Genomic DNA, 22862 nt, shown 5'->3' with positions numbered 1-22862 from the left:
AGCTGAGGCTCTCCGGCGGGAGGTCGGGCTCCCTGCAAACAGTTGCCACGCCTTCCTTAACACGCCCTTCTCTGGGGAGGCCAGAAACTTGGCACTGGGGCAGTAAGTTTTCAGAGCCACAGCGGCGGCTTTGGAGGAGACCAGCAAAACAGTGTGTTTGGGAACTCCAGTTCTCTACCTATTTGTGTCGTGTGGGTTAATGGATTTTTAGTACAAAGAAAGCGTAAACTCAGCTGGCTTGAAAGACTGGAATTTCGGCTCTCCTCATTTGCTGGGATGTTTTTCCTCCCTCTTCCTCTGACAGTTCTTTAAGCCTGACTACCAGGTTAGTGACCAGCCCTCCACATCCAGGGGTGTCTAGCTTTTGGCTTGGAAAGAAAACCTCTAGCTGTAAGTACCGGCTTCCTGCGCTTGTTTGCTCTTGACTGGGAATGCTCTGTTAGCATCATGCCCCAGAGGTAGGCAGCTGTGAGCAACAGTGAGCTAAGGCTGCCTGGCAGCTTGCAAAACTTTAATTCTGTTAACTCAGGAGGCGGCACTTGTGTGTTACCAAACCAAATGCCAGGGGTGGAATTGGCCTCTCAGCCTCTGCTGAGACTCTACTGAGTCCACCCCTAGGGGCACCCATCAAGGAAGTAACTGCTTTACATTTTTGTGGAAAATTTTCCTGAAGAAGAGTATTTATTTTCTCTCAGCTAAAGGAGATGGAAAAGAGAAAAGATGCAAAATTAACGGGGCAGATAACATCCCCAGGATCTAAAGGTCTAGAACACGGGTGGTCTCTGGGAACCTCTGCGAAGCCTAATTACATTTGGATATGCTGTTTTAGTGTGAGTCTTGTTTTGTAGTGATGAAAGGCAGTGAGAGGGAGGCAAAGAAATCATTGTTCTGAAGTGTGGTTATTGTTCAGGTTCTTTTAGCTCCTGATTGAGCTGTGGTCCAGAAACTTCAGTGCTGTACTAAGTAATTTCTGTGAGTCTTCATCGGGGTCACAGAAATCATTTTCAAGGCAGTTAATTTTAGTTTCTGGGTTTCGTTTACTATAGTGTTCAGTGTTGACGAGTGTGTTTATGGGTGGGAGTGTTGCTGGAGAGATTAACCTCTTCAGGGCTGCTTTGCAGACCCAAGGAGAGACCCACCAGCTGCTCTTCAAGCTTCTACTCTGGAAAATCATGACCTTCCTGGATCCCCTCCCAAAGCATGAGAAGTCTCATGTTAGCATCTCCTAGTGCCTGTCTACTTGATAAAATGCCTTCTGGGTGATTGTAGCTGCATCTGTTCTTTCTCTTCATTCTGGATTCTCAAAACCTAATGCAGATAAGAATTTAAGCCAGTTGGCTCCCACATCTAATCCCTGCACTCAGGAGGCTATGGCAGGAGGATCACAAGTTCAAGGCTAGCTTGGACAGCATAACAGGACTGTCTTAGTAAGAGGGGGATGGGGAAAAGGGAGGGATGAAGGGAAAGAGAGAGAGGGAGGAGAGAGGGAGAGGAAGAAGGAGGAAGAGAGAGAAGGAGAGGAAGAGGGAGAGAGGGAGAGGAAGAGAAAGGGAGGGAGGAAGAGAAAGAGAGAGACTCCTTTTAGACTTGGTGAAAAGATTTTTAGCCCCTACCATCAAAGGTTTTTAGACCCAGTATAGGGCCAAGAATCTTCACATGTCAATCTGATACAGTGATACTACATTTGAGTAATCACTGCCGTACAGTGTTCTTGGCATTTACGTTCTTGTCATGCACTTAGTTAAGTTAATGTCGAACTTTATGTCCAAGTAATAAGCCTGAGCTTAAGTTGATGCTGAACATGACTTGGGTTCAACAGAAACTTGCATTCTTGACTGCCAAAGCAGGGCTTTCTAACCAGATTTCTCACCTAGTTTCCCTTTGGTCTGCCTCTCTGTTGCCATGATTGAAAGCGATTTGTGTACAGGTCCTGAGATACCTTGCTGTCAGGTGTGGGGCTGCACAGCCTGACTGGCCCCTCAGAGCTAAGCAAGGCTTGTTTTGGAAATTTTATTTTGGGGGGGCGGGTGTTATTTACTATCTGGGGGTACTCTGATGTTGGGGCCAGGCTGGATGAAGCTGGATTTCTTGGAAGAGTGCGGGAATCTATTCCTACTGACTGAGTTTGCCTTAGGCCCACCCTCAGTGGCTGAACAGGAAGTGGCTCTTCTTGCTGCCGCCCACACATGACAGCATGTGAAAGCCAGCACAGCCTCCAACCCCATCCCTGCATTTTATGACACTCAGCATCTACAGTAGAAAGTAAGCAGGGTGTGCATATCAGGGCCCCTTTCTCGCTCCCTGCTTAAACCAAGCACAGTGCTAATTTCTAAGTATTTCAAAATGACCAATACAGATGGCATGGTCAGGGCCCTTGCCCTCACCGTGTTTCCAGTCTCAGCTGTTGCCAGACTAGCCACCTGCTCTAAATGTCCCTTCTTCTGTTAGTAAAAAGAGGGGTCCACCGACTCTCCTTCCTTCTCTTCCAAGCTGGGGTCAAAACCAACCTTGCCTCTGAGCTGCATACCCAGCCTCCCCACCCCCCACCCCACCCCCGTTTGGATATTGTTCTAACGTTGACTAGCTCTGACTTCTAAATGCAGATATGGAGTATGAACTCTATTCTCGAGGTAGGCTCAGATTCATTTTACCGCTTTCCTCCAAAGATCTTCCTTGTATCTTCTAAATTTTACTCTCACAAAGACCAGGATCACTGGACAAGTTAGACAATTGTCACCATATCAGAGTACACAGCCACTCCTCACAAATCAAGTAACTCCCTAGAAAGGCTGTCTCTCTGGGCCAGGTCACACAGGAGGGCACTCTCTTATCTTGTCCAAATCTGATGTAGCTCCCTCTTTGGAGAGCTGGGTGGTCTGACCAGGGCTTGTCCTTCCACAGCTCACTGCAACCTGACCCTTCCATTCAAAACGCTCCACGGCTTTTGTGCAACTTAGTGAGAGGCTCAACCAGAGGCCTTTGAGGTGCCTGGAGAAAACAAAAAGCAAACAACCCTCCCCCCCACTCCCAACTCTCAGATGGAATCTTGGTTGTCTATATTTTGTCTGTGATGTAGCTCCTATTACCTCCATGAATGCAGCATTGTTTCAAAGGGCTTTAAAATCTGGCCATCAGGATAGGAGAGAGCTGTGTCTTTTCTGACAAATGCAGCCTCCAGCCTCTATCTGTAGGTAGACCGTTGACCTCAGGCTGAGGACTGGGATCTTGCAAAGGAAGCACATGCTTAACATAGTGTTCCTGCCCCTCGTTGGTAAGTTTTTTGCAGAAGACAAACACAATTGGCTGTTTGTTTTTTTCCATTAGGCTTGTCTGTTTTCACAGGGTTGGTGATATTTGGGAATGTGTGTTAGAAGATGCTTAGAAAAACCCCTCTTGGGCATCATTTGAAGGAGGCTCAGGTTGCATGTCAATTTCTCAATTTCATTTTCCTGTCTGGTCCCGAGAGACAGGGAGTAGATAAACACTCTCTAGGACTGACACTGGGCCTGCACGCTGGGGCTCAACTCTGCTTTCCATCAAATGTTATCAGCTGCCCATTGCTTACAGATGCTGTGCTGTCTTCACTTGGAATAAGGAAACACACCTTTGTCTCCTGAGACCCATGTCCCGGCATCTCATCTCAGTTTATTGTAGCAACTGCTTCATTTTCAGGGAGAAATGTGTGCTTGAGAATTTGAAACTCTGGGGTCGCAGCCTTGTAAGTCTGAAACTAGCAATAAATGGAGAGACAAAGCTACTGAAACAGGAAGAGCATGAGCTCCTGTCTTTCCTCCTGCACTGACACTTTTACATTCCTGATGTTTCTCTGGAGTCGGTTATGCAACTGATACTTGTTGACTTTCTCTGCACAGTCCCCAGTGCCAGCCCTGGAGAAACTTGAGTGAGCAGAAGAGTCCTGGTCTTTATCTTGAAGATGCTTACAGGGCAGGAACTTTTAAGGCTGCTTCAGTAGTGGTACATCAATCACTGCTGGATTCCACATGAGCAGATAGAGCTGCCCTGGGAGAGTGAGGTCTGAAGGAAACAGGATTTAGCCAGGTGAGTGAGGCAGTGGGGAATTGGGCAGTTGGGAAGAGAGGCTGCACGGTCTAGAGACACTCAGGAGCTGGCAAGGTGAGTTTAAGGTAAGACAGAAATTACGCTTGGCCAGCAGGTCAGTGACCAGAAGATGGTGGTACAAGAAATGCCTGGGAGGAAGGGACCAATCTCACACCCTAAGCGGAATCCAGAGAGTACGTGATCCCTACTCTTTCCCCCTGACAAAGAACTGAACTCTTCTCAATGCTGGGGGACACCGATGAAGTCAGTTCAGCCTTCCCCTGCTTCTTGCTGCTTCTTTACCCTATGGCTGTGGTAAGGTTGACTTCCTCGAACAATTGGAGGCACCCCCTTCCAATTACTGCCAAAACAGGTCTGCTTTTTCTCATACATATGCACTTAATTTTGGAGATATAGAATTACACATTTCTGCATACTAAAAGCTTATGCACTGGCCTGAGTCCATCATTCCAATCTCAGATTATCAAGGCTGTGAATCTAGATTATGTCCTCAGTGACAGCAATCAGCTCTCAAAGATTTGTACTGTCTGTGAGTTGGATAAGTTTGTCTTCTATAGCTTTATTGGGGGACTTAATCAGAGAAAGTGAAAAATGGCACTAAGAGGCATAGAAATGATCTCTTTCTCTCCTCCTTCCCTCTCATCTACCTTTTCTCTTCTTTTCCTTTAAAGAAGAACCTGGTTATAGTGTTTCTGTAACCTGTAATCATGGCAGTATCTAGGTGGTATCATGCATTTTCTTGTTTTGACAAAAACTCAGTCACTATTGGTTTCATTTTTTTAATCCATTCATTGAACTACTCTCTGCCACAGACAACCTAGTGCCCCGCCTTCAAAACTCACAGGCAAGTACATAGCACAGGACAAATGGTCTTCTACAAAGACACAGAGAAAAATTTCCAAGGGAGACGATCAGGTTGTAGAGCATCTTAGGGCAGGCACTTCACTGGTGTTAACAAATGGGAAGGGTTTCTGTGAGAGGGGAAGCCATAATGTCACAGGTGGTAGAAAGCTGTCCCTTTAACAGGAGCGCAACATCCTTGAAGGCTGTGGCGTGAGGAGCAGTCCCCCCACAGTTAAAGCTCTAACAAGCCATTTCAAGTTGCAGGTCCAATAGTCTTTCCCTTGCTTCCTTTACCTTCGTTCGCTTGGCCTTCTCCTCCTTCAGTGTTTCCTTCATCTGGAGGAACGGGACGACTGCTCACCACATGTCACTGAGTGTGACTCGGATCTGCCGCCTGTGGCTTCTGCTTTCATACCCCAGATCTGAATGAAACCACATGGTGTTTACTGAAATATGAAAGGAGCTGGTGCCCTGAGCCTTTAGACATTGCTTGATGAGTGGAGCCGCTGCTCCAGGTACTGATTGGTGCTTAACTCAGCATTGACCCGAGGGCTCTGCATAAGTAGAAGGATGGGAATTAAGTGGCTGTTTGACTGTTTTAACAGCAAAAGAAGGAGCCTGACACGGTGCCACTCCTCCTGTTCACACCATGTTTACCGTGAAGCCGGGTCAGCACCACCACCGTTTGGTTTTAGGTGATCTTCCAGATTTTTGAGACACTGAGGAGAAATAAGCCGGAATGAAAGCCATAGTGTGCTGGTTTGGACAGGAACGGCTCCTGTAGATTCCTGTGTTTGAATGCTGGGCCCATAGGGAGTGGCACTGTTAGGAGGTGTGGCCTCGAGTCGATGCGGTCTTCCTAGAGGAAGGGTGCCACTGTGGAGGCAAGCTTTAAGGTCTCCTATGCTCAAGCTACTCTCAGTGTGGTACTGAGACGGGTGGATCAAGATGTAGAACTTTTGGCACTGTCCCCAGCACCAAGTTGGTCAGGATGCTGTCATGTTTTCTGCCATGATGATAACGGACTAAACCTCTGAAACTGTAAGCCAGCCCCAATTAAATGTTCTCATTCCTAAGAGTTGCCTTGGCCATGGTGTCTCTTCCCAGTAATAAAACCCTAACTAAGAGACATACATACACAAAGCTCTATTTGCAAAATCAGCTCATGGTGTGTTCTGGACTTGGTGTCTGGCTGCAGGCTAGGGGCTCAGAGAAATTTCCTCAAGCAAGATTTCTGACTAGCTTTGTACTTTGGTATTATCTTTCAAAAGCCCCAGATGGAACCCATTTCATCTTTCTCATTTGGCCATAAAACCCATGTGGTGCTGATTTGATGGCTCCAACTAGGAGGGAGCAGCGTGTGGAGCCTCGGTGTGTGGTACCCCGAGTATCATTTTTGTGTTGCAGATGCGCTGTGGCCTGCCTCACTAATGGTTGATGCATTGCATTGTCAGGATCTGTGGCCTTCATTTATTCCCAGTGAAGAGCTATTTCCTGATCTGTGGCTGTGTAACTTCCTTTGGTGGTAGGTCCCACGTAGCGTGTGGAAATCCCAGCCTGTGCGAACTATTGGTAGGAGGATTCTGGATCCTAACTCCCATCTTCCCTACGCCGCTATCTGCCTACAGTGAGCACAGGGAAGGATGACAACTATGTGAGTCCATGGAACAGAGACATGGGCACAGTGCTTTTTATAGCGAATTGGCACTCACAGGCTGCCCAGTGTGTAAAGACAGCGTGTGTGGCTGACCTGTGAGCTCTGTGACCTGAGAGATCTCGAATTGAGACTTTAAGACATCAGGCCTTAGGACAGCGTCGTATTGAGGCACACTGGGTGCTAGAAGTATGAAGCGTCGAGAACTTCTATTAATTGAAACAATAACAAGGACAACTGCATTGAGGCCGAGAAAGCTCAAATAATACATGACATATTACAGGCTGCAATTCTTTCCACAGACAAGAAGTGAGGAGCTCAGCTTATACTTAGTACATATTTGTACATGAAATCTGTCCACAGAGAGAAATTATCATCACGGTTTATCTTAATTTAAGAAATATACTTTATTAAAAATAGGAATTAAGCCCCTTTCTCCCTTCAAAAGATTTACCTTGTTGTTGTTGTGGTGGTGGTGGTATAGGGTAGAACAGGTTACTTTCTTCACACAGAAGCTGGAGGTAAGGCGAGTTAAGACTGAAGAGCATGAGCAAGTCACAACGCGTTGTAAGGGAGTGTAGGAAAATTCCACTATTTCACTGAAGAATCTACAGGAATTAGTACCGAAGAAACCAAGGGGGGTTAAACTGTGTGTGGTTTTTCATTTATAAATCCAAAGGTGTTAGGTTCGTTTTTGTGTGTAGCTGGTAACAAACCAAATAGCCTTTTATCTCCTAAGCTTTTCAATTATTTTGTAAGAAATGATTATAAGAGCTGTTACTCAACCTCAACATACCCATTTCTATTTCATCTTAAAATTACAGGTAAAAAAATCTTTCTACGGACAAAACGTAAGGAGCGTGGCTAACACCTTTTCTTAGTACATGTTTGCACACAGACTCTGTCTGCAGAGAGAGATGAGCTAAACCGTGTGAATGACACATTCTCCTCATAGTTTAATCACCCCACATGCATCATCTCCCTGTCTCCCGCACACCAGCTCTGCCAAGGCGCCTCACACTGGCTCTGCTGCTGATCCTGCAGTAGCATCCTCACTTGCAGTCCCACCTGCTTTCTTTCCTCTGACCCCCAGACTCCCTAACCCTGCGGGCTCTCTCAGACCCAAGATCCCGACTTCAGTCTTTGAAGGCTAAAGTTTCTTTTACCTCTTCCTGGACTTACAGAAGAGGAAGACACTGTTTTCAGTTCACAGCTGTGGTTCTCCAGCCCGGTTCCTTCACCGGAGCCCCCTGTAGCTCTTTCAAACTGAGGTGACTGAGCTCCGCCCACAGGAATGAAATCAGAAACACTGACAAATGATGCTTGCACCATCACCTGTAATACAAAGCTAGGGATGGGACTCCCTTTCCGAGGGTGGGTATTTGCGGTGCTTTTTAATCCCTGTGCTGTTGTTACTAATTCAGGCCTGCATAAGCCTTCACAGAACCGTCCGATTCCTTTGGGGCAGAGGCAGAGGACTAAAGCTCAGCCAGGGATGCTTATTCGCAGTGTGGTCTGCCTACATGATGCCTTTGGCTCAAGATGACATGATCGGTGTCCTGGCACTGGCTGAGCTGAACAAAGCAAAACCCAGGAAAGGAGCCGCAACGTCACTGGCCAAATCTTGGCAAGACAGGCGCGTCAGCGTCTGTTTCACAGGAGGGCCTTTCACCCAGCGCTCAACAATGCCACAGTGTGAAATGCTTTTGTGTACATTATGCCCAGAGTGACTATGCTGATCTTGCAAGACAAACTTCGAGCAGGCGGTCCCTTTATTTAATGATTTAGTTTGTTTTAAATTGTACGTACGGATGTGCAGCTGTGTGGAGACACGTGTACGTGAGTGCAATTGTCTGTCCAGACCAGAAGAAATCACTGGGTCCTGTCAAGCTGGAGTGACGGGTGATGGTGAGCAGCCCAGTGTGGGTTCTGGGGACTCAACTTGAGCTCTCTGGAAGAGAAGCCAGTGCTCTTAACCACTGAGCCACCTCTCCAGCCCCCTGTTTTATTGTGAGTGTGTGTGTGTGCTGGCACAGGTGTGGGGTCAGAGGTCAACCTTAGGTGTTACTTCTGACCTTCCACTGTATGTAAGCAGAGTCTAGCTCATCCCTGCCCTGGTGCTGTGCAGTCTTCTGTCTCTGCCTGGTGTCTCGCGGTAAGGGTGCTGGGACTAACGACATCAGCACGCTGAGCTTTATGTGGGTTCTGGGGATCAGAACTCAGACCCTCATGGTTGCATGGCAGGTGCTTTACTCACTGAGCCATCTTTCCAGCTCCACACCAGCGTTTTGAGTATATTCTGTTTGTATCTAGAACATGCCCCAAGTGTGTTGAGCCAAAAGTGCTCCGTATTTCCTCTTAAAATATTTCTCCCTGATGTTCAGTTATCACACGTCATTCTTATACATTATCCCAAACTCCTGCATATCTTTGTTCAATCAGATGCAGAATCAGACATTTGGATTACTTTAGGCTTGTGACACTTGGGAGATTGACATTGGAGATGTTGTTTTTGAGCAAGAAATCGAATTGTCTTTAACTATGCTGCCCAAGACACTGCGCCCCCATGCTCTTTACGGCTGAAGTCTGTAGAGGAGACAGATTAAGTTTCACATTTCCTAATGCCATTAGGCTCTGTGAGCCACCCAGCGCACTGTGGCAGAGCCTGCTTTAACCAACACTGGCAAGTCTCTGCATTCCAACGGGGGTCAGCATGGGGTCACAGCCCGGGGCAGTGAGATCTGCTGGTGCTTACCAGTTACTTAGGTGCTGATCCCTGCAGTGGCTGGAGCTGAAAATCTGCTAAAACCACAGCTGGCCCTGCATGCCCCAGGAGTGAGATGGGCCAGCCTGCTCTCTTGCCTTCTTCTCTGTTTCTGAGGGCCCAGTGTTACAGCATGGACAGTGTTCTGGCCCTACTAAGGGCCCAGAGAAGAATCCATTCAACCTAACTCCTGAGGCATGTTAAAGGATAGCTTAATGGATCTGTTTTAAAGGCTACTAAACTGTAAAGGGCTGGATAGATAGCTCAACGGTTAAGAACGTTTATTGCTTGTGCAGAAGACCAACGTTCAGTTCCCAGCACCCACATGGTGGCTCAAAACCATTCCTAACTTCAGTTTCAGGGGATCTGTTGCTCTCCACACACAGCAGGCACATACACACACACACACACACACACTTGGTCCACATACATACAAGCAAGAAAAACAGTTATACACACAAAGAAAAATCTATTGAAATAATAAAAGTTAGTTTTTGAAAAAAATATTAGGTTATAAAAGTGAATGGAATATTCAAATTCACTTATATCTCCTTACCCCTCACCTAGATTTCTTCTGTTAGTGTGTGCAGATGCCCGTCACAAAAGCCAAATCACTGTTGTGAGGCAAGGCCCATAGTTTACAGTTGGGTTCATTCTTAATGTACATTCTGTATTGTATGTTCAATGACATACAAGACAATCCTTAAATTTTTTTTGAGTCAGGGCTTTGTATATCCCAGGCTGGCTTCCTATACACTATGATGCTGCAGATGATGACCATGAACTTCTGGTCCTCTTGGAACAGCCTCCCGAATGCTGGAATTACAGGCGTGCCACCACATCTCATCTGTGCATTCCTGGGAATTGAACCCAGCGCTTTCTTCATTCAGCCAGCACTGAGCCACATTCTTAACCCTACAGTGCTAATTTTAAAATTAACTTTTAGAAAACTTTCTTTAGGTATTTGGGATAGAAAAGGAGAAGACAGGGAACTACTCTGGATTAGGCCTTGAAATCTTTGCATGCATGTGTCTCTGTGTGTGTGTTTGTGTGTGTGTGTGCACACGTGCATGCATCCCTGTGTGTGCACATGTGTGCATGTGGACTATACAGGCTTTGATTAACATGTATAGTATTATCACATTTAACTATTTTATACCCATGAAAGGTATTGACTGTGTCTTGATTTTATAATGACGAACAAGCTCCAAAGAAGAATAAGGCTTTGATCGAGGGGGAAAACAAACAAACAAATAAATAAACCAGGCCTTTGGCTGCCTTCCGTGTTCTCTTTCTCTTTCATTTGTTGCGTCAGGGGGAAAATCCTCTCTACTTCCCAGGTTTTAGTAATGTGAAATCAGAAATGTGTTTACACTTTTCTTAATTATTAAAAACAGCTAGCAGAGCATGGTGGGGCGCATCTGTAGTCTCAGCTCTCAGGAGCCTACCTCATGGGAATTGTAAGTTTGAGGGCAGTTTGGGCTATAAGCTGAGACTCTCAGGAGGAAAAAGAGAGAGGAAAGGAAGTAAATAAGGCTGTAGCTGAAGACTTCTTCAAAACTGCTGAAGCCTTCAGCAGGGAGGTTCATCTCACTAGCGTTCTGTTGAGTTTGGCAGTTTAAGAATGGTGGCTTCTTTGCTCTCCACCGTCATCTCACAGGTGGTTGCTGGTTCCACTTCCACACTTTATTGCATTAGTGAATAACACAGTGGAACTGATCCTTAAGCCCTGGCAAATGCCTGAGCCTCCTTAGACCCCACTTCCTCATGCGGGCCCCTAGGTGCTAGCACAAAGTCCCAGGTTTTCCGGCTTCTGGGCTGTTGGCTGGGGTTGGAATCCCAGCGACACTGTAAGCATTTAGCTTAACAAGTGGCTTCTCTGCTCCCTTAGCTGCAAATGGGACTAAGCATAGACTCTCCGTATGTTGTTATAAAGATTAAATGTGTTTTAACAGTGCCAGGTACAAGGGAATAATAAATGCTTATTTATTATGATGATGATTATGGGTGAAATTTGGAGGAGTTTCTTCTAGTTCTAGAATTCTGTTATTTAAAAATTTTCATTAGCATATGTTAATTTCCACAATAATATTTCTTTATGACATTTTTAAACATACACATAATTGTCTCAATCATGTTCATTCCCCCATTACCCTATCTTGTCCTCCTCCCTGATCCTTACTGACCCTCTAAACTCCCCAGGGAAGAATGGACCCTCTGAACCTCTCCTCCTTCCCTGACAGGATGTCGGTTGGCCTAACGTCCTTGTGTAGGTGCTGGGCTGGTAATCACAGCTGCCGTGAGCTTTAGCCCGGAAGAGCCATGTTATGCCCGGAAGTTAGTGTTCCATGACACTCTGCCCCTTCTTCGGCCTCTTCCATCCTTTCTACCCTGGTATATTCCAGGAACCTTGACAGAGGTGAGAGAAATGCTCCACTTGCGTCTGAGCATTCAGTAATCACTTATTTCCCACAGTTATGCATTTCTACAGCCACCAGTGACTGGTGCAAACAGAAGCGTCTGTGAGCCAAGCTGATGGCAGTCTCAGTCCACGGCCGTAAACAGTTGTTGGGAAGGCAACCTGACAGCCATATCATGTCCTTTAGCAAGACAGCAGGCATTTTTTTTTTTTCCTGTAAGGCTGATGACCGCCCTAGCCATAGGGTGTTGACTGAGTTCACAGGAAGATGTGAATTCCTTGCTGTGGAGCAGACCCCCGATCCAATCAAACTCTGTCATGTTTGTCATATTATGACCAGGGATCAGACCACGTCACACTCTCTGCCACCTATGAAAATGTTACTAAGTCACTAGAAGCATTCCTTTTGTACCAGATCTCTTCTGGAAGGTATATGTGGTGACTGTGAGTTCGAGTGTTATCCCTTGATGGCATGCATGCAAGTAAGAAGTTGCAGGTTGCACACATAGCTGCATAGGTGAGCAATCTTCTTCCAGGGAAGCAGGAGTTGCTTTAAATGTATTCTGATGGGTTTGCTGCAACTATTGGAGCAATTTACTCTTACACTAGTATGACAAATACCCATTTATAATGTCAAGTTCCTAATACTCAATCTCCTTCATAAAGACTTTGTCTCTCAAGAAGCCAGGTGATTTCTTTCTATTGCCTCACATCTCTGTTCTCTTTTACCCAAACATTATTTGCTTCAGACATAACATCTACTATGGATTCTTTAACTGTATTTTATCTTTACTTTCAAGCACAGCCTCCTTGGGGGGTGGAGGGGGAGAATTGATCTCCACAGTTCTGAGTTCAGTGCTTTCTTGGGGGGTGGTTATCCAGCAATGCTTTGGTGAGAGGGACGTTTCGGACTTGTGATTTCTGGAAGCTGCAGAGGGTAATGGAGAGGGCACTGGCTGAGTGTCACAGTCTCAGTCCAAGAGTGGAGAGTGGATTCAGGCAGCCATGCAGTGTTGGTAGTCATGTAAGCACCACAGGACATCTGGTCTTCTGTAGGGTGGAGGGGCTTCTGGGAAAGAAAATACTGGTGACAACTCATCAGAAAGAAAGTGGGTGTTCCCAACTCAAGCCAGGAAACACAAACTAAAGAGTGATAAGAAAGGGATGGTACTGCCATCTCTGAGAAAAGATGGCGAGGGTACCAGCTGGTCTTTTTTTGCAGAAAATATGAGCATAATAGTTTTAATAAGTTCACACCTTCTGACCATATAATTCCACCCTTAGGATTCATTACAAGAAAAACCTTTAGATTTCTAATTCATAATTAAAGGATTTTCATCATCCGTTGTTAGCGTAACTAGCAATACAGCTAGAGTTTTAGGCAGAGGCCTGGCTCAGGTGACCTCTATAAGTCAGACGTGACCACCCATCCTATTATACCAATTGAAGGAATGAGTATTGATGGAAAGCAGGGGAAGAAGATTTAATCAATACGCTGGAAACTGGACGAATAAAAGAGTCCAATGAGTTTGTCTATGGGATGCTAATATGAACTTCAGGTTTAAACAGAAAAATAAGTGTGGCAAAGGTTTTGTTCTGACTGCAGTGTTAAGAGAATGACACCCCTGTGCCTAAGGACAGAAGAGGTTGTGTAGGTACCAGCTTTTAGACAGTTACTCCTAGAGTGAGTACATACTTAACATCAAGTCAAACAGAGAGCTGACAAAAGTGAAAGAGAAATACAGTGAGGGCAGAGATGATGTGTTTTCATCCTGCTTATGGTTACCTTGTGGGCCCAAGCCAGGAGCCAGTTCTTTGTCACAGACTTGGATTCCAAGTGTCTCTATAGTAACGGTGTGAGCGCAGCAGTGAAGGGCATATAGAAACTCCATGGCATCTTTGCAGTGCATATAGTACAGGTTAAAAGCCAGCAAGGGATGCTTAATGTTAAGCAAGATGCTTGTGATAGAATGCCATGCTAATGGAAAGAATGGTAACATCTCTTTATGGTATAGTTCCCACTAAAGAAAAAACAGTGTGTACACATCACACACACACACACACACACACACACACACACAAGCCACCAAAGAAACGAGTATATCTGTGGGTAGTAGGATTGTATTTTTATCTTTTCTGCAGGTTTCTTTACATCTTTAATAAATGAGCATATATTTATTTTTAAAACAAAAACCTATTTTCAGAGAAAGCAACTGAATTGTTACATAAAGTGTAGCATAAGGGCTAGTTGATTTTTAAGATTCTCAAATTGTATAGTCTGTATTTTAAACTGATTGACTTAAAAATTTCGCAGTGGAAGCAATGTTAAAAGATGAACTAACCTGCACTTCATTCATTTAAGAGGCTGCAATTATGAAGGGGCTTGTTGGCTTCAAGGTCTTTAAACTCTGCTCGCAGTGGAAGGGGTCAGACACTAAACTGGGGGTGGGCAGGCACCATTGTTAATTAATGCTCTTAAGGAACAGCTGGTTCCTTCCACCATAACTGCCTCCAGTGGAACTGGCTGAGTGCAGTCACCCTTTGCTGTTTGGAGCTGTAAAGGAGATCATTAAAGGTTTAAGTATTGCAGATAAAAGGCCCCCAGGGCTTGTGAAGAAAACTGGGAAGAGTAAAGAGGCTTCCTTCAACGTGAGTCAGTGCAGCCCCGCAGCTAAAGTGCTGGAGCTCTGGTTTGGGCAGAGTACAAGGTCAGGCTGAAGACCTTGCAGAGTCACTTACCCCACAGTTCCCCAGTTCATAAAAATCGCTATCAACTTTCTAGAAGAGCTGTAAAGAGAAAGCAAGGTAGTGTTTGTAGGGCACGCTGAACAATTCCAGTCTTAAAGCATGTGCTTAAAGAATGTAGTTTGTGTTTGTTTAACTGCTTAAGAAACGCTAGTTTTATTATGATGTTTAGGTCACTTTTTAAATTCATAATTTATAAAATCAGAATAGTAATAGAAACTATTTATAGGCATGTTAGGGAAAATAAATGAAAAGATTCATGTAAGCAATAGAGCTCAGTCAGTTAAAGGCCTGGAAGCCAACGAGCCCCTTCATAATTTCAGACTCTCACATGAATATAGTACATACAGGTTGGCCTATCCTATAACATTGCTTCCTCTATTAAGTGAAATAATTAAAAATTCAGAATATATAATTTAAGGATCTTAAAAATCAACATAGTAAGAAAATGTTATCAGCATAAAGAATTAGCATAAAGAAATAGGTACATGGACACATTAAAAAAAGTTTAACCCTCAGAATTTTCAGGCTATTTCTTTCCCCATTATTCTAGTCTCTCTCTAAAAGAAAAAAATCACTTTGCAGATCCCATGTTTGGTGAGATTGTACAACCTTTCCACCCTTGGGGCTACTGAGCAATTGAAGCTCCACGGGAGCTTGAAGAGCCTGCTTCATGTTCTCTCTTTAGAATTCAGCTCAAGGCTGGATGGGAGGGAGAGGTCCTTAGCATGAGGAAAGAAAGAGCTCTGAGTTGGGCACTTCACCCACAGTGCTGCTGTGACCTTTAGACCTTGGGAGATTTACAATGCTCCCTCTTGGTGGCTTGTAACAAAAGGCAATTAGACTTCTCTACCTCAGAAAAAAAGCGGAGAGTGGACCCAAAGTCCCTGGCAAAGGTCTGTTAATCCATCACTTCCTCAGCTACACACAGAGAAGGACTTTGTCTACCATGGGATGACCAGATGGCCAGCTCTTCCCCAGGACTCTTCCTGATTTACATTTCAATGCCCTGGGTGGCCAATTCATGCCACATGTGATGTGAATTCAATTCAGTTGTTCCTTGGGCAATTATATTCATCCATAGATTTATATATACAGCTTTAAAATTTGGTTTATATAAATTATTTTGGAAAATATTTGCATAAAAATTTTACTCATTTAGAAAAATATATCATCAAAATCCCAAGGCAGCTTTGAAGTTTACTCTAATTGGAACTTGCAAGGTTTTAATGTGGAAAAGAGTAAAAAGGTTGTGTTTACTTCCTTCCTCATTCTCACCAAGGATCTGAGAGTCTTTGGATACTCTGGTGGGATGGGCTGATAACGAGCTGGCTATTTTTTTATGGGTAATTTTATTTTTTTTATTGGTTTATTTTCTTCCTTAGGGGCTCTTAGGGCACATGTAATAACTTAGCTGTGAGTCAGGGCCAGGCATGGGGTACATGGTGGCACATGGCCCTAATCTTCAGAACTGGGAAACTGAGGCAGAAGTTTGCCGTGTGTGATAATGGGCTGGGCAGCATCATGAGCCTCTCTGAGTCAAAATAAATTAATAGATAATAGTATAGAGGATCAATAGAGAAAGATGATAGAGTTGTGAGCTAGGCAGCCGCACTCACCTGGAAGATAAAAAGAATTACTTATCATTTTCAGTCAATAACTACTTGACATGCTGTTGAGAAGAGTAGTAGTGCAGATTCTGCAAAGTACAAACCAAATTAATAGGATGCTGTGATAGGTCATTGATGGTCTGAAGTCTGTGCTGAGCCCTGGCAGAGGAGGGCAGTTGGTTGCCATGCCTTAAGTAGCTACCACTGTAAAATCCAGAGGGTAGGGACAGGGAGTGCTGTCCTCATCAGGGAGCATCATTGGTACTGGCAGCTGGGAATTTCTGCCTCCAGGAGAAGATGGAGGACGCAGGGATCCACTGCTGTTCTTCTTGTGCCAAGGTGACTGCGGAAGAGTTCCCATCAACACAGAATGCCTGCTCTTAGGGTTCAGCCACATAAATTAGGAAAGAGATAGAGCCACACACGTCTGCCCTATCAACGAAGGGATACTAAATTAGTCTCTTCTGTTCCGGACAGTTCACGAGAAAGAAAGTTTAGATAAAGAAACCTTTGTGGATTTTTAGAAGAGTCCAACACAGGGTGGTTTTACACTTTCAGAACATTTTCACACATAGGCATCTGCCTGTATAGGAATATTTAGAATACATGATTTTCACATGAAGGACAAGTGATGGTGGGAAATGGTCAGGAAAAGCAGAACTGATTTGCAGGCGTGACATGAGGAGTTCGAAATACTGCGCAACAGCTGAACCTTGAGAGCAAGCTGACAGGATTTGCTTCTATGGCAAAAGCAAAGTTAAGTCGGACGTGGCTCAGAGCCATGCTCCCTCAAGGAATCTAGCTAAGTGTCCTTTATACTTCAGCCTTCAAGGGTCCCCAGTAATTGATCCATGGGTACTCACAACTAAGCAAACAGGTGGATTCTGAAGAGCTGACTTGGCCCTGTGTGGAGACCAAGAAAATAAAAATTCTCAAGATGTATTAGGCTTCCCATTAGAACGCTGGTAAGTAATACTGGCTGCCATCAGACGCTGTCACTGCGCCAGAGACAAGATAATCACCATCATTTTGTATGAGGAGAAAAAAAAGACCCGTCATTACTCACAAAATCTTAATGTTTGAGAGTCTTTGTTATTTTTCTGTTTTCCTTTTTGTCCCATTTCTGTCTTTTCCATTCTCCACTTTGCCATGTCTTAAAATGGAAGAAAAACTAAATCAAACAGAGAGTGTTTTCCATCCAGAAGCTAATTGAAATATAAATAAAATACAAAAGCATCCGTGCGTATCTATAGCTCCCAACTCTGCAGCCATTGCGTAGGTCCTGTTGATTGCATTTTATTTGTAGTTGAATTTGGAAATTGTTACTCTTGTACTCCTTTCTCCCGTTTGAATTGCATGGCCTCCGGTTGAGTTTTAAATGCTGTAATTTAGTTTCTTATTATGCATTCTGCTTGAGGACTGTAAGAGCAAATGACAGTATACGCTGACATTTATTGAACTTACTTTTGCTGTGTGCACAAGTCCCCACTCTCTAATTCTGCTTTCCTGAGAAAGATTAACTTTCTGTTATTCCATTCATACATTTTGGATTGCTGTGTAGGTTAGAGTTTTTATTTTTTTCAATACAAGCTGTGATCATCTAGGAAGATGAAACCTCAATTGAGGAAAACGTCTTCATCAGATTGGCAAGGCTGTGGGGCATTTTCTTGATTAAAGATTGGTGTGACAGAGCCCAGCTCACTGTGAACGAACCGTGGGGAGCAAGCTGTAGTCAGGGTTCATTCATGGCTTCTGCTTCAGTTTCTGCCTCCCGATTTCTGCCCTGACTTCCATTCATGATGGATGTAAACTGTAATATGAAACAAACCCTTTCCTTTCAAAGTTGTACCAAAAACAGTAAAAAGCAAGCTAAGACAATTGATAACTTATATTCATGTGGGTTTATAACCAAAGTTCTTCCATACCAATTGTCATCTGGACTCATGGAGAAATGGAGTGGATGATGACATTTTCAGGAGAGGACGCTGATGTTTGTAGAGTCAGGTTTTGAATCCACACCTTCAGAGGTTGATCTGACCCACAACGTTGGCAATGGAGCTTCAGGAATGAGATCGGTTTTCCCTTTCTTCTCTTGCCTTTTCCTGATAGGTGGACATTATGGCTTAGACTGGACCTTATTCCTCATCTAAGGACCTAAGGATGTAATGGAGAGTGAGCCACTGGCCCATTCTCAGGCTCTGTGGTAGATTGATAAAAATGGCTTCCAAAGGCCCATTGGGAGTGGCACAGTTAGGAGGTGTGCCTTGCTGGAGTAGGTATGGCCCTGTAGAAGGAAGTGTGTCACTTTCTTCCAATGCCTGGGGATCCAGATGTAGACCTCTCAGCTCCTTCTCCAGCACCATGTCTGCCTGCTGGCCGCCATGCTTCCAGCCAGGATGATAATGGACTGAATCTCTGAACTGTAAGCAGCCCCAGTGAAATGTTTTCCCTTAGAAGAGTTGCTGTGGTCAGCAACTGTGGTCAGACAGCTGTGTCTGTCTCTTCACAGTAATAAAACCCTAAGGCAGACTCTTCAGTGAGAGGTTATGAATTTTATCTGATTTTTCCTGTTAAGAAAAAAAAAAAACTTGAAGAAAACAGTTAGTATTAATATATACAGTTAATATTCGTGTGTAAATATTAAGAACAAAAGCCAAAATAATACCAACCAATCAGGAAGTTTACATTCTTGTCTTACAAAATTCTGGGAAGATGGTGTAGTACAGGGGCTGGTTTGTAGATGTCCCAGGGGCTCATTCTCACTCATAGTTCTGCCAGCGTGGGGCATTGTGTACTTAAAAATCTGCCCAAGTCTGGCCAACAGGTTGGATAGAGGAAGGAAGAAAAATGTTATAATTAGCTTCAGCTGCTGAGCTGATGCAACACAGAGTTGCCTGAGAAGAGGAAATCTCAGAGGGGACACTGCCTCCATCACACTGGCCTGCTAGCATGTCTGTGGGGCATTGCTTACTAACGTAGGAAGGCCCAGTACATTGTGGGCAGTGCCAGTCCTGGTCAGGGGATCCCGGAAAGCATAAGAAAGGTATTTGAGCAAACCAGGGAATCAAGCCATTAGGTAGCACTCCTTCCTGTTCTGCTTCAGCTCCTGCCACTAGGTTCCTGCCTTGAGGTCCTTCCTTGACTTCTCTTGATGACTGACTGCAACCTCCAAGGTAAAATAAACCCTTCCTACCCAAACTTCTGGTCATAGTTTTTATCACAGAAACAGAAAGAAGACTACATGACTATGTGCCTAGCTAAAGTTTCTATTTCTATAAAAGAAGATAAGGATAGATACTGTGAAACAAATGGACTTTTAAAAACATTTTTTTTATTAACTTTCTTGCAAATTTCATACAAAGTATTTTGATCATATTCATCCCCAATCTCCTCCCCTTAACTGCTTTCAGATCTACTTCAATTTCTCTCTCCCCCAACTTCATGTCTTGTTTTATGTTTTTAATGTATATGGTTCTCTTTCTTTCTGCTTCAGTACCTGCTTTGGCTTTGTCTGATGATAGACTGTAACTGAGACATAAACCCTTTTCTCCCAGGTTGTTTTTGTCATGGTGTTAATCACAGCAATGGAAAGTAAACTAACACAGCCCTTAAGAAAGCATTCCTTCTATATACACTCATGAAGAAACACAGATGCAGCTTTTAGTGTTTTAACAAGTGGAAACAAAATTTACACCCATTTGACCTAATTCACAGCATTTTGTGGAAATGATTCCAAGCTGAGTAGCATACCTCTGGTTTCAGGTAGGGCCATGTTGCAGTCCATGGCTGCACAGCTACTTATCCAAAATGGCATTTTCCAGAGTTAGAAATCCCAGGGTTGTAGGTGTGTAGTTGACCCCAAGCTGATCTGACCTGATCCTGATAAGTTTCGGTAGCTGAATATACTTGGTGTCTTAGGGTTTCTATCATTGACAAAAACATCCTGACCACAAGTAACTTGGGGAGGAAACGGTTTATTTCATCTTGCAATTTGCAGTCCACTATCTAGGGAAGTCAGGTAAGGAACTCATGGCAGGAACCCAGAGGCAGGAACTGATGCCCAGACCATGGAAGAATACTGCTTACGGGCTTGCTCCCTCTGGCTTGCTCAGCCTGCTTTCTTATACAACCCAGGGATGGCAGTGTCCACATTGAGTTTTGCTCTCCCACGTTAATCGTTACTCAAGAAAATGCCAGACAGGCCTTGCTTAGATGCCAATCTGATAGATGCCTGGTCTTAATTGAGAATCCTTCTTTCCAAATGACTCTAGGTGGCAGGTTGACAAAAAATTAGCAAGCACACTTGACATCTTGACCCATGATTTGGACAGCATTTTTCATGATGTCAGTTCTCTCTCTCTTTTTAAACAATGTCTCAATGTGTTTGACATCACAGAGCTCTACCTGCTTCTGCCACCTGAGTTCAAGCATCAAAGGCTTGCAAAAGCTTACAGCATCTTTAAACTATAGTTCATATTAATAAACATAAGGAATTATTTCTTCAACTTGCTCATTCATTTAAGAAACATTTACTGGTGTATCATGCTTTGTCCTAGGCACTGAGACAAATCTATAAATAATTAAAAAAATTATATTTTTATGAAGGAAATGGCAAGGACCAACAAAAAAGTGAGTGGATTGGTTAGATGTTTGTTAGATCTAAGGTTAAAAACAAATCAGAGAAACGGTTCAGGATGTCCTTTTATGGGATATGGGACAGTTAAGTGTAGCTGTTGCATTGCAATTTTGATGTTTGACAGAAAACTCAAGAAGTGAGAAAGACAGGGGTCATATAGAAGTGTGTGTGTGTGTGTGTGACCAACAATCAGAGAAGCCTTTGTGGGAGAGAAAGGAGAGAGAATCATCTGATTCACTGAGGAAATGCAAAGATATTAGCATGGCTGTGTAGAGTTGCAGTATGGCAAGGCCGGGGGTGGGGGTGGGGTTGAGATGGCAGAGGTGAGGAATAAATGGCCTTCTGCCAGGTAGGTCATTCTCAAGTGTTCTGCTTTTACACAAGATGAGAAACTATTGGGCATTTTGAGCATTTTGTCATAAACAACTTTTTCTAGGAAACTCAGCCTTGATCCAGAGAAACGCTTACAGGGGAGGCTGAGACAGGAGGCTTTTGTCGTGTTTGCCGTGTTTAGCATAGTCGATGGGAGACCGGACCAGGCTAGTAAACCGAAAGCAGGAAGTAGCGCTTGGCTTCCGGATATATTTTAAAGACGATGGATTTTTCTCGGAACAAACAAATCACTGCAACCTTTGCAGCTTGAATCCAGTGTCTAATTTTAGGGCTTCTGTTAAACTCGTGCCTTTGCTAGCTTCTCTGCTATGGGTTCAGCTCCGTAGGCTCCAGTCAAGGAGACTGACTTAGGGCGAATCCACTTTGACACTCGTTCTGATTGTCTGCAGAATTTATTTCCTTGAGGCAGGAAAACTCATACAGGTTTGCTGCTTCAAGATCAGCTGGAGAGCCTAATGCTTCAGCTAAGACTGCCTACTGTCTCCTGAAATGCAGTAACAGGTCATGTAATCAACCGCCAATCACCTTCACCTGTTGGCTGAAAATGCCACAGGTTCTTCTGGCACTAAAGGGAAAAGGCCTTTCAGATACTAGAAGGCTAGAATTATATTTGCTCAGGTACTTACACAGCATCAAGAACAAACAGGAACCAGCAGGCTTTTGCCTGGAGTTTTAAAGATCGAGACAAGAGAGGAAGCAGCCAAAAAGTTGGAGTTGCCATTGATTAACTTAGCCAGAATGGGGGCCACCATTCATTTGGTACTTAGGGAAGGAGATGCTTGCCACACACTTAGGTGGGGACCACAAGAAATACCTAAATGTCTCTGAAGGGTCAGGGCTCAAGGGGGGACTCATTAGCATGCAAATGGTATTCAGTTCCAAGAAATATCCCTGGGGATCCAGGCAGGACACCAATAGTCCCAAGAAATGGACCCCAGTGATCAACATTAAAATGTCAGCTTGGGGCTGGTGAGAGGCTCAGAGAGGAGAGGCGAGCCTGAGTTCAACCCAGGGAACTGCGTGATGGAAGCACAGAGCCAAGTCCCGCGGGGCATGTTCTGACTACACACCTGTACAGACGTCCACATATGCACACATAAATTGAAGTGTGCTTTTAAAAAGCCGAGTGGTGCAGAAAGAGGCAGTGAAAGGGTGAGAAGCCATCAAAGGCCGGGACCAGGAGCCCTTGCTGCCTCTACGTGCTGGCTGACTCGGCTAGCCCGAATCCCAGAATGTAGTGTTCTCCTCCACCCCTCGCTTCTCTCCCTGAATGGCTTGCTTTTCTGTGTGGTCTTGAACGACAAGTGGAAATGGTTAAAAAAAAAAAAAAGATTTGACTTTGTTGTGAAAAAAATTCCACAACCAAATCTGCATTTTTACACAAATAAGCCAATTCAGCTTGAGTGTGGACAGCATGGTCAGTGGGAGTCTGTGAACAGCTTTATTTTAGGACTGACATCATTAAAAACAGGCCAGTCTGTAAAGCTTACACCCCCTCAGGTGACACAGGACAGATGCCATCTGTGAAAGGTTTCAAATTGACATGGAACAAATTCCCGTTTAATGTCTTAGAGGTAGATCTTACAAGGCATTTGTAAAATCGGTGCAAACACATTTCCTTATCTATCAAAGACATGACCTATGAAAACCAATGCTTTGAAACCATTTCATTTAGAATGTTTGTGGTAAAGGTAACAAAAAACCATGGTGATTTAAAA

The 22862-nt window shown here is 44.2% G+C and overlaps 1 protein-coding gene across 14 annotated transcripts in view; it reads left to right on the top strand.

The window, feature by feature from the left end:
- The first annotated feature begins 44 nt into the window (after positions 1-44).
- The window catches only part of Frem1 (FRAS1 related extracellular matrix 1), a 160659-nt gene continuing 137841 nt past the window's right edge, over positions 45-22862 (top strand). For 5 of the 14 annotated variants that reach the window (XR_009585142.1, XR_009585140.1, XR_009585141.1 and 2 more), the window contains exon 1: positions 49-325. The gene's annotated coding sequence lies outside the window, so the exon portion shown is untranslated. Of the gene's footprint in view, positions 391-1538; positions 4060-22862 lie in introns of those variants that run through there. The other 9 variants (XR_009585143.1, XM_060365787.1, XM_060365788.1 and 6 more) reach the window with 6 other exon arrangements.

This window comes from Meriones unguiculatus, chromosome 12 (assembly GCF_030254825.1).
Source record: "Meriones unguiculatus strain TT.TT164.6M chromosome 12, Bangor_MerUng_6.1, whole genome shotgun sequence".
NCBI classification, from domain to species: Eukaryota; Metazoa; Chordata; class Mammalia; order Rodentia; family Muridae; genus Meriones; species Meriones unguiculatus.
The sequence above is the reverse complement of the archived record's forward strand: the minus strand, read 5'-3'. Positions and strand labels throughout refer to the sequence as shown.